The sequence below is a fragment of the Salvelinus sp. IW2-2015 genome, linkage group LG18, assembly GCF_002910315.2.
Source record: "Salvelinus sp. IW2-2015 linkage group LG18, ASM291031v2, whole genome shotgun sequence".
NCBI lineage: Eukaryota > Metazoa > Chordata > Actinopteri > Salmoniformes > Salmonidae > Salvelinus > Salvelinus sp. IW2-2015.
Genome location: NC_036858.1, coordinates 69154744 through 69167432, shown reverse-complemented (window position 1 = coordinate 69167432; position 12689 = coordinate 69154744). Strand labels below are relative to the sequence as shown.

The following is a 12689-nucleotide window of genomic DNA, read 5'->3' as shown; positions in this document are numbered from 1 at the left end:
CTTGGCCTTAGTTACACATGTGTAGACCTTCATGCAGTAAAAACCTGTAACCCTCAGCTAACACAATATGAACCCATAGCCTATACAATTGACACAGTTCATGCTATGTGGCTCCATATTCTTTAACATTTGCTGCATTGGTGTCAGAAATGAGAAAATGAGATATTGCATGTGACTTTAGCCCTCACAGACAAAAAAGGAATTTATTGGCTGCAAGGAATATGGGGGAAGTCACTCCAGTAATGTTGCAGTAATCAAGTTCCGTTTAAAACAAAACAATCAACAAAATGACAATTGTTGGCACCCCATAGGGATTCTTGCATATGAAAAAAGGAGCTGTATTGTGGCCTTCCATGGCTCCCTTTTTTAACTGGGGTATAAAAATAAGGTAATAGCATGGAATATGCATTTTTCATCAATCACAATGTGGAAAGGCAAGAACACTCACAAATTCAAAAAGAAAAAAATGGTTTCCACTATTAAACAATAGGTACACTATTAGGGCAATAATTAAGAAGTTCAAACCCACACAACAGTACATGTGCACCGGAGGCAGATGCACAGACCACTGATTTGACTTCTTGGTTCTGACTTAAAAGTTAAATGAACACAGGTCTTAGCCAATTTAACTTAATTTTGTAAGTTAAGTTAATGTACAGATTTGTAGTTATCTTGACTTGACATTTAAAGTCAAGACAACTGTTGTCTTCATTTAGTTCATTTTACTTATTGGATCTAATTTGAAAGTTGAGTGAACACATAGTTCATAGCTGATTCAACTTGATTTTATAAGTTAAGACAATGTAATGACTTGTAGTTAATATAACATGTCATTTTTTGTCAACACAACTAGGATATTTTTTTAGTTTATTTGACTTATTAGTTCTGAATTGAAAGTTTACTGAGCAAATTGTTCTTTGCTAACTGAACTAGATTTTACATTTTTACAGCTTTTGTTGAGTTGAAGTGAACTTAATATTTGTCAAATCAACACATTTTGCACATTTAGTTGACTTGAATAGATTAAATAAGTTATTTTGACTTAATCGCAAAAACTTTTTTTACAGTGCTTATAGTTGCATGTAATTTGTAGCGTGCATGATCATGAGCAGTAATTGTAGCCTATCATTTCACTTCATTGCCTGCCAGCAGTCTACCTACCAAAAGTTGCAGTGTCCATTACAATGTAGAAAAACTCATCAGCTATCTTTCAGTAGTTATTGATATTACCGGAGCGTCATCTTATTCTTTTGAACTATTTCTATGGTTGATTCGCGGCCGCAATTTATGGAAGATGCAATGCCAAAACTTTGGAGAAAACAATAGATGGCAAAGTCAAAGATCGCCACAGATCACTGGGCTAAGTTTTCCCTAAATCAATGCTCATGAGAAATCCAGAACCAGCCATAGAGCCAGCTGGCTAATCTGTTGAATACATTGTAGTTTAAAAAGAACCCAGCAACAACAGATTAGCTAGCTAGATATGGTTAGCTTGATGGCAAGCTAGCTACATGTACTATAGATAAGGTTAGCATGCTAGCTAGCTACACTGACAGCTGTCAGTGCCCTATTTGTTGATGTTTATTAACTCCACGTGTAAATTCCCACACCCAATTTGTGGATATGTATAAGTAGCCTTCGTCATTCTTCGGAGGTGGAACCTAAAAGTGCATTTCCTCTCAAGGACAGGATATTATGTCGAAATATKCGATTTAAAAATGCGATTTCTGTACTTGTTTATAAAAAAAAAATAGCACATTGATTGAAAACACAAATTTATGCAAATGACAGACATTGAGTAATGTACCATGAAGTTGGCTGGTTATCCTGTGAATGAACAACCGGAGTTGAATTTCCATATTAGGAGCTGTGCAGGATGAGAGTGTGAGTCTTTCCAAACCTAGGCACTTACCTTTTGGTGTCAAAACAAAGTACTGAAGGATTTGGAGATGCTGCTGCTGTGACTGGCCCTGTTCATCAGAATAAATAAAAATAGCAACACGAGGAATAAAATACACAAGAACGAAGCTATACAGTGAGGGGGGAAAACTATTTGATCCCCTGCTGATTCTGTACGTTTGCCCACTGACAAAGAAATGATCAGTCTATCATTTTAATGGTAGATTTATTTGAACAGTAAGAGACAGAATAACAACAAAAAAATCCAGAAAAACGCATGTCAAAAATGTTATAAATTGATTTCAATTCATCTTGAACTTCTTCCATTTTCTAATAATTGCGCAGTTGTTGCCTTCTCACCAAGCTGCTTGCCTATTGTCCTGTAGCCCATCCCAGCCTTGTGCAGGTCTAAAATTTATCCCTGATGTCCTTACACAGCTCTCTGGTCTTGGCCATTGTGGAGAGGTTGGAGTCTGTTTGTTTGAGTGTGTGGACAGGTGTCTTTTATACAGGTGCAGTTAATACAGGTAATGAGTGGAGAACAGGAGGGCTTCTTAAAGACAAAATAACAGGTCTGTGAGAGCCGGAATTCTTACTGGTTGGTAGGTGATCAAATACTTATGTCATGCAATAAAATGCAAATTATTTACTTAAAAATCATACAATGTGATTTTCTGGATTTTTGTTTTAGATTCCGTCTCTCACAGTTGAAGTGTACCTATGATAAAAAATTACAGACCTCTACATGCTTTGTAAGTAGGAAAACCTGCNCCTGCAAAATCAGCAGTGTATCAAATACTTGTTCTCCCCACTGTGTGTATATATATATATATATATATATATATATATGTGGCCTTATTGAAGAGCTCAGTGACTTTCAATGTGGCACCGTCATAGGATGCCACCTTTCCAACAAGTCAGTTTGTCAAATTTCTGCCCTGCTAGAGCTTCCCTGGTCAACTGAAGTGGAAACGTGTAGGAGCAACGTTGCAACACTCACTACCGAGTTCCAAACTGCCTTTGAAAGCAACGATTCCAATATGGATTGTCTACTCAGGGAAAACAGGGGGATGAGGGAGTCGCTACTAGATATACAAACCCGAAGCACGTGTCAAAATCTAATATTTTCTGGGATTCCTGAGGATGCATCCAATAATCCAGAGGGGGCGATCACAGAGTTTGTGCAATCCGCCTTGAAACTTCCTCTTGAGACTGTAAACAAGTTGGCTTTCCACTGAGTGCACAGACTTGGAGCTTGGAGTGGAAAGACCAAGGGTCCCCGACTGATCATTGCAAAAAGTTGAACACTACCAACAAAAGGAGATGATCAAAAGCAGGGGAAGGGAGCTTAAATGGACCAACTTTGGTCTCAATTACCAATTTCACCGGGAGATAAATGAACATCGCAAGAGGCTGTATCCTGTACAGAGGCAACAGAGGGAGAGGGGTAAGCGTGCCTTTCTCATTGTGGACAAACTGTTTATAGACGGACAGCTCTTCTGAGACAGCTCCATAACACCATGGCTGTACTAAATTCTATGGGGACGTCAGGTTAAGGGAAAAAATAATGGGGAATGTAAAATTTATGTGATTTTATAGGATACTTATTTTTATAAGGATATTTTCTACCTGCAGACTGCAATGTTTTTATTTGTTGACATTATACTGTAGGCTATTTTTACATAGTTGGCAGTAGAAGTWACTTTTTTATGTTTGTTTCGTTTTCACCTTTCAGGCCAGGACAATAGCTGTTAGATTCAATGTGGGTAGAGGTGGAGAACTCAATTGCTCTTTGTCATCTGATTTCTGCTATGGGAATTGTGAGAAATGCAAAGGGAAACATTAGCGTTCTTCTGTATTTCAGTGGGCAAGGCTGACTGACCACAGCATCTAACACACTACACATTTCCTATTTGGTTGTTGTGGTTGTAGGCTATTTTCCTGATTTCTACACCCTCAGCAGGAGCTCGGATATGGTATCTTCAACCTAGCTGAATTTCCCCTTGAAAACCGGATGTGGGGACCCCCCTTAAAGGCTTTTATTTTACACCTGCTTTGTATGTGTGACGTCACCTCAAGTCTTTGCTGTTTTAGGGAAGAACACTACTGATTTACTGAGATGTATAGTTATTCACCCTATTCAAACCAAATGCCTAGTTGTACACTTTCTCAAAGAGAAGATTCTCCCTTTAGCCTAGATCCTAGGCTATTTTCCTATCCAGTCCCAATACCACTGAAACGCAAAATCCTGAATCCTGTCTCACATGAAAATTCCTAATTTTATTCTGTAATCCATAGGTTGCATTATCAAAGCACGTCTCTCGCCTATGCATGTCAAAATACCGCTATAGCCTTTTTCCCGCTTCTTTGCGCTGTCTCGTACTTGCTGCCCATATGAGACCTTCTCATACCAAAAAAATGGTATGAGAGTAGACATGGATTTTTTTTTTTTTTACGGAGTTGGTCCCCGTTAAGATATTTCCACTCTTCATCTCCCTGTTATTCATTTGCTGATCTGCTATCTGTGTAATCAACAACATTCTGCCAAATATAGGAGATATTCTGTCATTTGTTGGAGGTTAGCAGGTCTAGCAAGCTTAGCAACTTTGGTCAATTTGACTTTTGTTTGTTTTTATGATTCGACAACGCTATACATGGGGTGTGTCCTGAGCGCGCTCAGTGTCGAGATGGCGTACTGCTGAAATGTGCTAAATTAATTGAGGAACATGATATTGCTCTAAATTTATGAACGGCCTGTTTCGCAATTCACAATAATGTCAATGGCGATCACAGAGTAACTATCTTTACTAAATATCATATTAATTGCTCTGAAATCTTTACATGGTTCCACAGCCAACAAGGTGGTGCAGTGCCCCCCTTATTTGGGGAGAACCTTGGCATAGTGAACATATCATGGTTTTAAACACTTTTTAAATGGGCACTTACAATTGTTTCGGTATTTCCCGGCAGGGGCGTGATGCACCCCAAAATCTTAAGGGGCACAAAGTAAGTGATGATGGTTGGGGGGTGATCCGGAGTGGGGCTAGGCCCGTCTGTAAATTCGACAATTTTGCATTTTTCAAACACCTGAAACACCTTTTCCCTGCAATCTAGAGCCGTAATCATTATGCTTAATTCTGTCAAAAAATAATATTTTTCTGCATATCTAAGCATACTTCTTGAGCTGTCTTTATCCTCCTAACTGGTGGTTATTTTTTTTTAAAGAAACGAAATATACTTCTCTGCACCTCTGCTAAAATCTGGGTAAAAGATTGAAGATGTCTTATTCAGTACATTTATTAATTGCCTGCTTTTCTGAAGTCTACCAACCTTGCCAGCAGGTAAGATAGTTAGACAGGCTTCATTGATGGCCTGAAATAGCTTCTTGGTAGATATTTATGAGGTCGGGAGATTTTGGGAACCTATCTGGGATAGCTAAAGCCAAATTCATAAAATTGCTAGGTGGCTAGTAGTATTACAGAGAAACAACATTTTTTTTWAAATGTATTATTAATCTGAGGGGGTACGTGTCCCTGTGCCCCCTATGGGCATGTTTTCTGTGACTCGGGATAAATATGAATTATTCCCCGTATTGAAATTTAGTACATTTTCGGGAAAATATGAATCCCTACCAGGCAGTGACTGAGTCGACTTGCATCCGGTATCACTACTCATGTCTGTCTACTTCAGCAACTGTGGAAATTAGGAGATAGAATAATCTGATGTTACCCTTTGTGCTAATGTCACAGAGATAATTTACAATGAAGATGGCAGATCAGCAATAATACTAGCACTTCAAATGAGCCTGTACTCAATTTACATAACAAATGATGTCAAGCATAACAGAAATATTGTTGTTCTAGTTGTTCTCAAGTTGAAACAAATCTTGAGGGTTTTGCAATGTAAACTTATGCATGAAAACATAGCATTGTATAATTGCTCACTGCTGGTTAGTTTCATGAGTGCCTCTGTTTACGCATTTGGTCATCAGTGCATCGCATTGTTGCTTTTCAAGTGCTCATGAGGGAATGGGGAGAAAATATGTATAAGTAGGAGAGAACACCCTCTAAAATGGTATCTTTTCTTTCAAATAGCCTTTTTACCCCCTCCGTCTGCAGTCGTCACTGCAGTAAACTTGGTACATTAAAAACAGGAGACTCTGGGTAGTCTAATAGATTTGAATATCCTGTGCTACAAACAGGAATGTACCATTGGGAAGCATTTAATATGGTGATGATATTGTTGGTCTGTCTGTTCATATAAACTCAGCAAAAAAAGAAACGTCCTCTCACTGTCAACTGCGTTTATTTTCAGCAAATTTAACATGTGTAAATATTTGTATGAACATAACAAAATTCAACAACTGAGACATAAACTGAACAAGTTCCACAGACATGTGACTAACAGAAATTGAATAATGTGTCCCTGAACAAAGGGGGGGTCAAAATCAAAAGTAACAGTAAGTATCTTGTGTGGCCACCAGCTGCATTAAGTACTGGAGTGCATCTCCTCCTCATGGACTGCACCAGATTTGCCAGTTCTTGCTGTGAGATGTTACCCCACTCTTCCACCAAGGGACCTGCAAGTTCTGGGGGGAATGGGCCTAGCCCTCTCCCTCCGATCCAACAGGTCCCAGACGTGCTCAATGGGATTGAGATCCAGGCTCTTCGCTGGCCAAAGCAGAACACTGACATTCCTGTCTTGCAGGAAATCACGCACAGAATGAGCAGTATAGCTGGTGGCATTGTCATGCTGGAGGGTCATGTCAGGATGAGCCTGGAGGAAGGGTACCACATGAGGGAGGAGGATGTCTTCCTTGTAATGCACAGCGTTGAGATTGCCTGCAATGACAACAAGCTCAGTCCGATGATGCTGTGACACACCGCCCAGGACCCTCCACCTCCAAATCAATCCCTCTCCAGAGTACAGGCCTCGGTGTAACGCTCATTCCTTCGACGATAAACGCGAATCCGACCATTACCCCTGGTGAGACAAAACCGCGACTCGTCAGTGAAGAGCACTTTTTGCCAGTCCTGTCCGGAAGAGAGAGACTGGCCCTAACTGCTGCTTTGGGAAATTGTCTTTTGGTGTGCTATTTAACTTTTTATTAGCCTATTAACTTGGCTAACTCTGAGCTCGCTTCAGGAAAAACAATATCATACAGTTACATTTCCCTGCTAAAACTCCCTCTTTTTGGGGGGGATCTCTCTCTCCACACACCATGTGCTTGTTGCTCAGAGTAGACAAAAGGAAATTAGGTCTGTGGAGGCCTCCAGGGGCCTTTGGCGGGGCTGCACGAGCAGCAGAGCATGTGGTGGGAGTACAGTAGACTGGGTCAGAGGCATTGAGGTACTCAACAATGACACACCACTACAGCACAGCCAGCATGCCACAGCAGAGGAGCCAGCCACACAGAGACCAGGGTTGTGTTCTGGAGGGAGAAAACGTTTTGAAACAGGGAGCTACTGGAACCTGAACTTGTCCAATAAGAACACAGATTTTTGCTTTGGTGTGCCCTACTGAGCACATCCCAGTAGGTGGTTAGGAACAAACTAATAGACTACTGTTCACTGCTAGCCTCACCATGCTTTGTTCCTCAGTACTTGATGTAAAGTATGTTTTAAAGGTTGACTCAGCGAAATTACTTTGATATTGAGATGCAAGACTTCCACTCACACAGTCACACACAGTATCTGCGCATGTGCACGGGCTCGCTTCACGTTCTTATAGCGTGGAAGCCACGGGACAAAAACAGCAGCGAAGTAGAGCCTCGCGCTTCAACGCTCTTAGTTGTTGTGGAAATGTTTACTGTTTACTTACTGCATCCGCTGGAGACTCATCTCCCTCACTAACTTCAAGCACCAGCTGTCAGAGCAGCTCACAGATCATTGCACCTGTACGTAGCTCATCTGTAAATAGCCCATCCAACTACCTCATCCCCCTACTGTATTTATTTATTTATTTTGCTCCTTTGCACCCCAGTATCTCTACTTGCACATTCATCTTTTGCACATCTATCACTCCAGTGTTTAATTGCTATATCGTAATTACCTCGCCACTATGGGCTATTTCATTGCCTTACCTCCCTTATCTCACCTCATTTGCACACACTGTATATATACTTTTTCTACTGTATTATTTACTGTATGTTTGTTTATTCCATGTGTAACTCTGTGTTGTTGTATGTGTCGAACTGCTTTGCTTTATCTTGGCCAGGTCGCAGTTGTAAATGAGAACTTGTTCTCAACTAGCCTACCTGGTTAAATAAAGCTGAGTCTACCTTTAACACTCCCTTTTCACATGTATGTTACTCTGTGTTCAGTCCTTAAGCTACAGGCCACAAGTAGATTTATCACCATAGTCTGTTAGCTAGGCAATTAAAAAAAATATATTGCTGGTTCCTTGCTATTTCACAATTAAATAGTGATGCGTTCTCTCTTTTGCCTCACTAGCAGATTTAGGCCTACAGTATGAACTGTCTGCTTTATCCGTAGCAGGGAATCTTGCGTGTCTGTCGCAGATCTGAGCTGGATCAGCTCCCTCGGCCTGGCTGCGTTTGATACAGACGTCTCCCTCGGCCTGGCTGCGTTTGATACAGACGTCTCCCTCGGCCTGGCTGCGTTTGATACAGACTGTATCTCCTCGGTCTGGCTGCGTTTGATACACACGTCCCCCTCGGCCTGGCTGCGTTTGACACACACGTCCCCCTCGGCCTGGCTGCGTTTGACACAGACGTCTCCCTCGGCCTGGCTGCGTTCGACACAGACGTCTCCCTCGTTTCTGGCTGCGTTTGACACAGACGTCTCCCTCGTTCTGGCTGCGTTCGACACATACGTCCCCCTCGGCCTGGCTGCGGTCGACACATACGTCCCCTCGGCCTGGCTGCGTTCGACACAGACGCGCCCTCGGCCTGGCTGCGTTTGACACAGACGTCCCCCTCGGCCTGGCTGCGTTTGACACAGACGTCTCCCTCGGCCTGGCTGCGTTTGACACAGACGTCTCCCTCGGCCTGGCTGTGTGCTGCCAAGGCTGTAACGGTGCTGATGTAGGGTGATCGTTTTAATAGCTTGAGTAGCCTAGCCTTCCCTTTAGGGAGCAGGTTGTTTAGTGGTTAAATTTTTTTTTTACCCATTACCCCTTTAAAAACGGACCACCTCAACCTGTAAAACAAAAGCCCAATGTTTGAAAGGGTCTCCAGAAAGGTGTAAGTTAAGCTAGTTGGGAAAATACTTTTTAAAGTGTGATTATGCTATGAAAAATGTGCCTGTCTGTATCTGAAACAATATAAAAAAATATATAAATAATCTGGGAGACTGCAGTGAAAGTGGGCGACAGGCAACAGCCATTTAATTAGCAGCTGTCAAACTCTGTCCTCTCTATTGCGTTATGATGCATGCTGTCACACTGGAGAAGTTTGCATAGCAACAGTTTGGCTAATTCCCTGCAGAGGCCCACACCTGACAAACTGCAGGCAGATGCATAACCGAAGATAAGAGAGCGCTAACCATAGTTCTCAAGGACAAATGCATGCATGAGGAGTCAAGGACATGATAAAGTGTGTTAGCATGGGTGTGTGTACAAGAGAAAGAATGTGAGAGTACAGTTTAATTCCGGTGGTCTACAGGTTTTCTGTGGAGTAGACAAACGAACATCACCTTGAATGACTTGATGGTGAATAAAACCTTGGACCTGAAAGTGACAGACTGAACTCACTGTAATGACACAGACAGGGGCCTGCCAACAATATAATGATGAACCAGTTCTAATCTGTTTGGACTTAATCTGCCGGGGTGTGCACCACTAGATTGGACAAGTATACTACCGGTCCAAAGTTTTAGAACACCTACTCATTCAAGGGTTTTTATTTTTACTATCTTCTACGTTGTAGAATAATAGTGAAGACATCAAAACTGAAATAACACATATGGAATCATGTAGTAACCAAAAAAGTTTTAAACAAATCAAAATATATTTGAGATTCTTCAAACAGCCACCCTTTGCCTTGATGACAGCTTTGCACACTCTTGCAATTTTCTCAACCAGCTTCATGAGGTAGTCACCTGGAATGCTTTTCAATTAACAGGTGTGCCTTCTTAAGTGAATTTGTGGAATTTATTTCCTTAATGCGTTTGACCCAATCAGTTGTGTTGTGACAAGGTAGGGGTGGTATACAGAAGATAGCCCTATTTGGTAAAATACCAAGTCGATATTATGGCAAGATCAGCTCAAATAAGCAAAGAGAAACGACAGTCCATCATTACTTTAAGACCTGGTCAGTCAATACAGAACATTTCAAGAACTTTGAAAGTTTCTTCAATTGCAGTCGCAAAAACCATCAAGCGCTATGATGAAACTGGCTCTCATGAGGACCGCCACAGCAATGGAAGACCCAGAGGATACGTTCATTAGTTACCAGCCTCAGAAATTGGTCAGGAGTCCAATTAGATTTTTGGTTCCAATCACTGTGTATTTGTGAGACGCGGTGTGGGTGAACGGATGATCTCCACATGTGTATTTCCCACCGTAAAGCATGGAGGAGGAGGTGTTATGGTGTGGGGTAGCTTTGCTGGTGACCCTGTCTGTGATTTTATTTAGAATTCATGGCACACTTAACCAGCATGGCTACCACAGCATTCTGCAGCTAAACGTCATCCCATCTGGTTTGGGCTTAGTGAGACTGTCATTTGTTTTTTAACAGGACAATGACCCAACACACCTCCAGGCTGTGTAAGGGCTATTTGACCAAGAAGGAGAGCGATGGAGTACTGCATCAGCTGACCTGGCCTCCACAATCCCCGATCTCAACCAAAGTTAGATGGTTTGGGATGAGTTGGACCGCAGAGTGAAGGAAAAGCAGCCAACAAGTGCTCAGCATATGTGGGAACTCCTTTAAGACTGTTGGAAAAGAATTCCAGGTGAAGCTGGTTGAGAGAATGCCAAGAGTGTGCAAAGCTGTCAAGGCAAAGGTGGGCTATTTGAAGAATATAACATATATTTTGATTTGTTTAACACTTTTTTTGTAACCTCATGATTCCATATGTGTTATTTCATAGTTTTGATGTCTTCACTATTATTCACMATGTAGAAAATAGTTTWAAAAAATTAAGAAGAACCGTTGAATGAGTAGGTGTCCTAAAACGTTTGATCAGTTTACTGTCCACATCACCCACAGGAGGTTTTAATCAGGGATAGTTTGTCACTTGAATCTATGTCCCTCCGCATTAGCAGAGATACGTACTGAGCAGGCTTCTGGACTTCTGGGTAGGGGAGAGAAGGGTCGGGGGCGGTATGCACTTATGCACGTCTTTGCTGAAGTCTAATTGGTTTCCATGGTTACAAGGGATAAGAGGTCACTGGCACTTTGGTTTTCCAATTATGGTTCGGAGCCAGTCGTCTATGAAGCGCTCCTGTCTTTGTCAGCTCTGAGACGCTGCTTTGTGCAGGGATGGATGGGTGATCCTATTTTATAAGCTTTCATAGCTGACATTTCCCCAACCCATACACAATCCCAGTCAGATATGTGGACTGACTGTGTAGGACTGGGGCATCCACCAGATAGAAAACCTTTCTAATGACTTGTTTATGCTCTGACTATACTGTTGGGCAATGATTTATGTCTGTTTGGTTTTTCCTTTTAGAATAAGTGGATTGAGAACATGAGAACAAGTTAAGACTATAGCCTACTGTAACTTAAAACCTTATATTACACTATAAATAGGCCAGAAATGCCCTATTCAAAACAAACAACGAGGGAGGTAACATCCATCTTCTGCTTCTCCACCAATTCTCTCTCAGCACTCCTAGGGCATGTCACCGTTAGGGTTAACGATCATTAACATGCTCCGTCTCACTCAACTGGCTGCTGGCACAGCAGAGTCCCGTGTGGCCTAGTAAAGTGGTGTTTCATTCAGTAGAACAGAGCCTTCAGACCTCCTCCTTAGATAATGACACGCTAGCTCTCTCACTGATGGCTCTCTCCATCAAACCTGAGCAGTAGTAGCACTGGGGACCTGGCTGATGAGACCCCACTGAGCATCTGGACCTGTTTGATTAAAGAACCATCTCAGGGTAGGAGGCAGCTGAACACAGCTGTACCAGATGCCAATTCAAAGCCTGGCAGCATTTGAATATAGCTGCAATTTATGAGCTTGGCTAGACTTAATTACCAACCCTTTTGTGTCTGACTGACTTTAAAAGGTTTCCTCTCTGTCAAGCTCACCACTTAACACCACCACTGCTGGCTGAGACCAGGCTATTTTAGGATATCACACGTCATGGCAGACCTGCACTGTCAAGTCTTCTAGTTTCTCTGCAGCTTTGGTACTAGTTTGGGTGAGGGTACTGTCTCTTGTGTGGGCCTATCGACCTGTCATTATCAAATGTATAAATGCATCACTACTGCATGGAGCAGGGCCTATCAACCTGTCATCAAATGTATCCAATGCCTTCAGAAAGTATTCATAACCCTTGACTTGTTCCACATTTTGTTTTTACAGCCTGAATTAAAAATGGATCAAATATATTTTTCTCACCCATCTACACCCAATAACCTATAATGTGAAAACATGTTTTTCACAACCCTGAGTTAATACTTTGTACATACACTTTTCTTTTTAAGTCTAAACTGTATCTAGGTCACTCAGGAACAGTTAATGTCGTCTTGGTAAGCAACTCCAGTGTAGATTTGACCTTGTGTTTTAGGTTATTGTCCTGCTGAAAGGTGAATTCGTCTCCTAGTGTCTGTTGGAAAGCAGACTGTACCAGGTTTTCCTCTAGGATTTTGCTTGTGC

General features: G+C 41.8%; 1 protein-coding gene and 1 long non-coding RNA gene across 2 annotated transcripts in view; both read left to right on the top strand.

Annotated features, from left to right (window-relative positions):
• The window catches only part of LOC139029190 (uncharacterized), a 980011-nt gene that overhangs the window by 890860 nt on the left and 76462 nt on the right, over window positions 1-12689 (top strand). The gene's annotated exons all lie outside the window — the stretch shown is intronic.
• The window catches only part of LOC111977374 (deubiquitinase DESI2-like), a 50338-nt gene that overhangs the window by 12069 nt on the left and 25580 nt on the right, over window positions 1-12689 (top strand). The gene's annotated exons all lie outside the window — the stretch shown is intronic.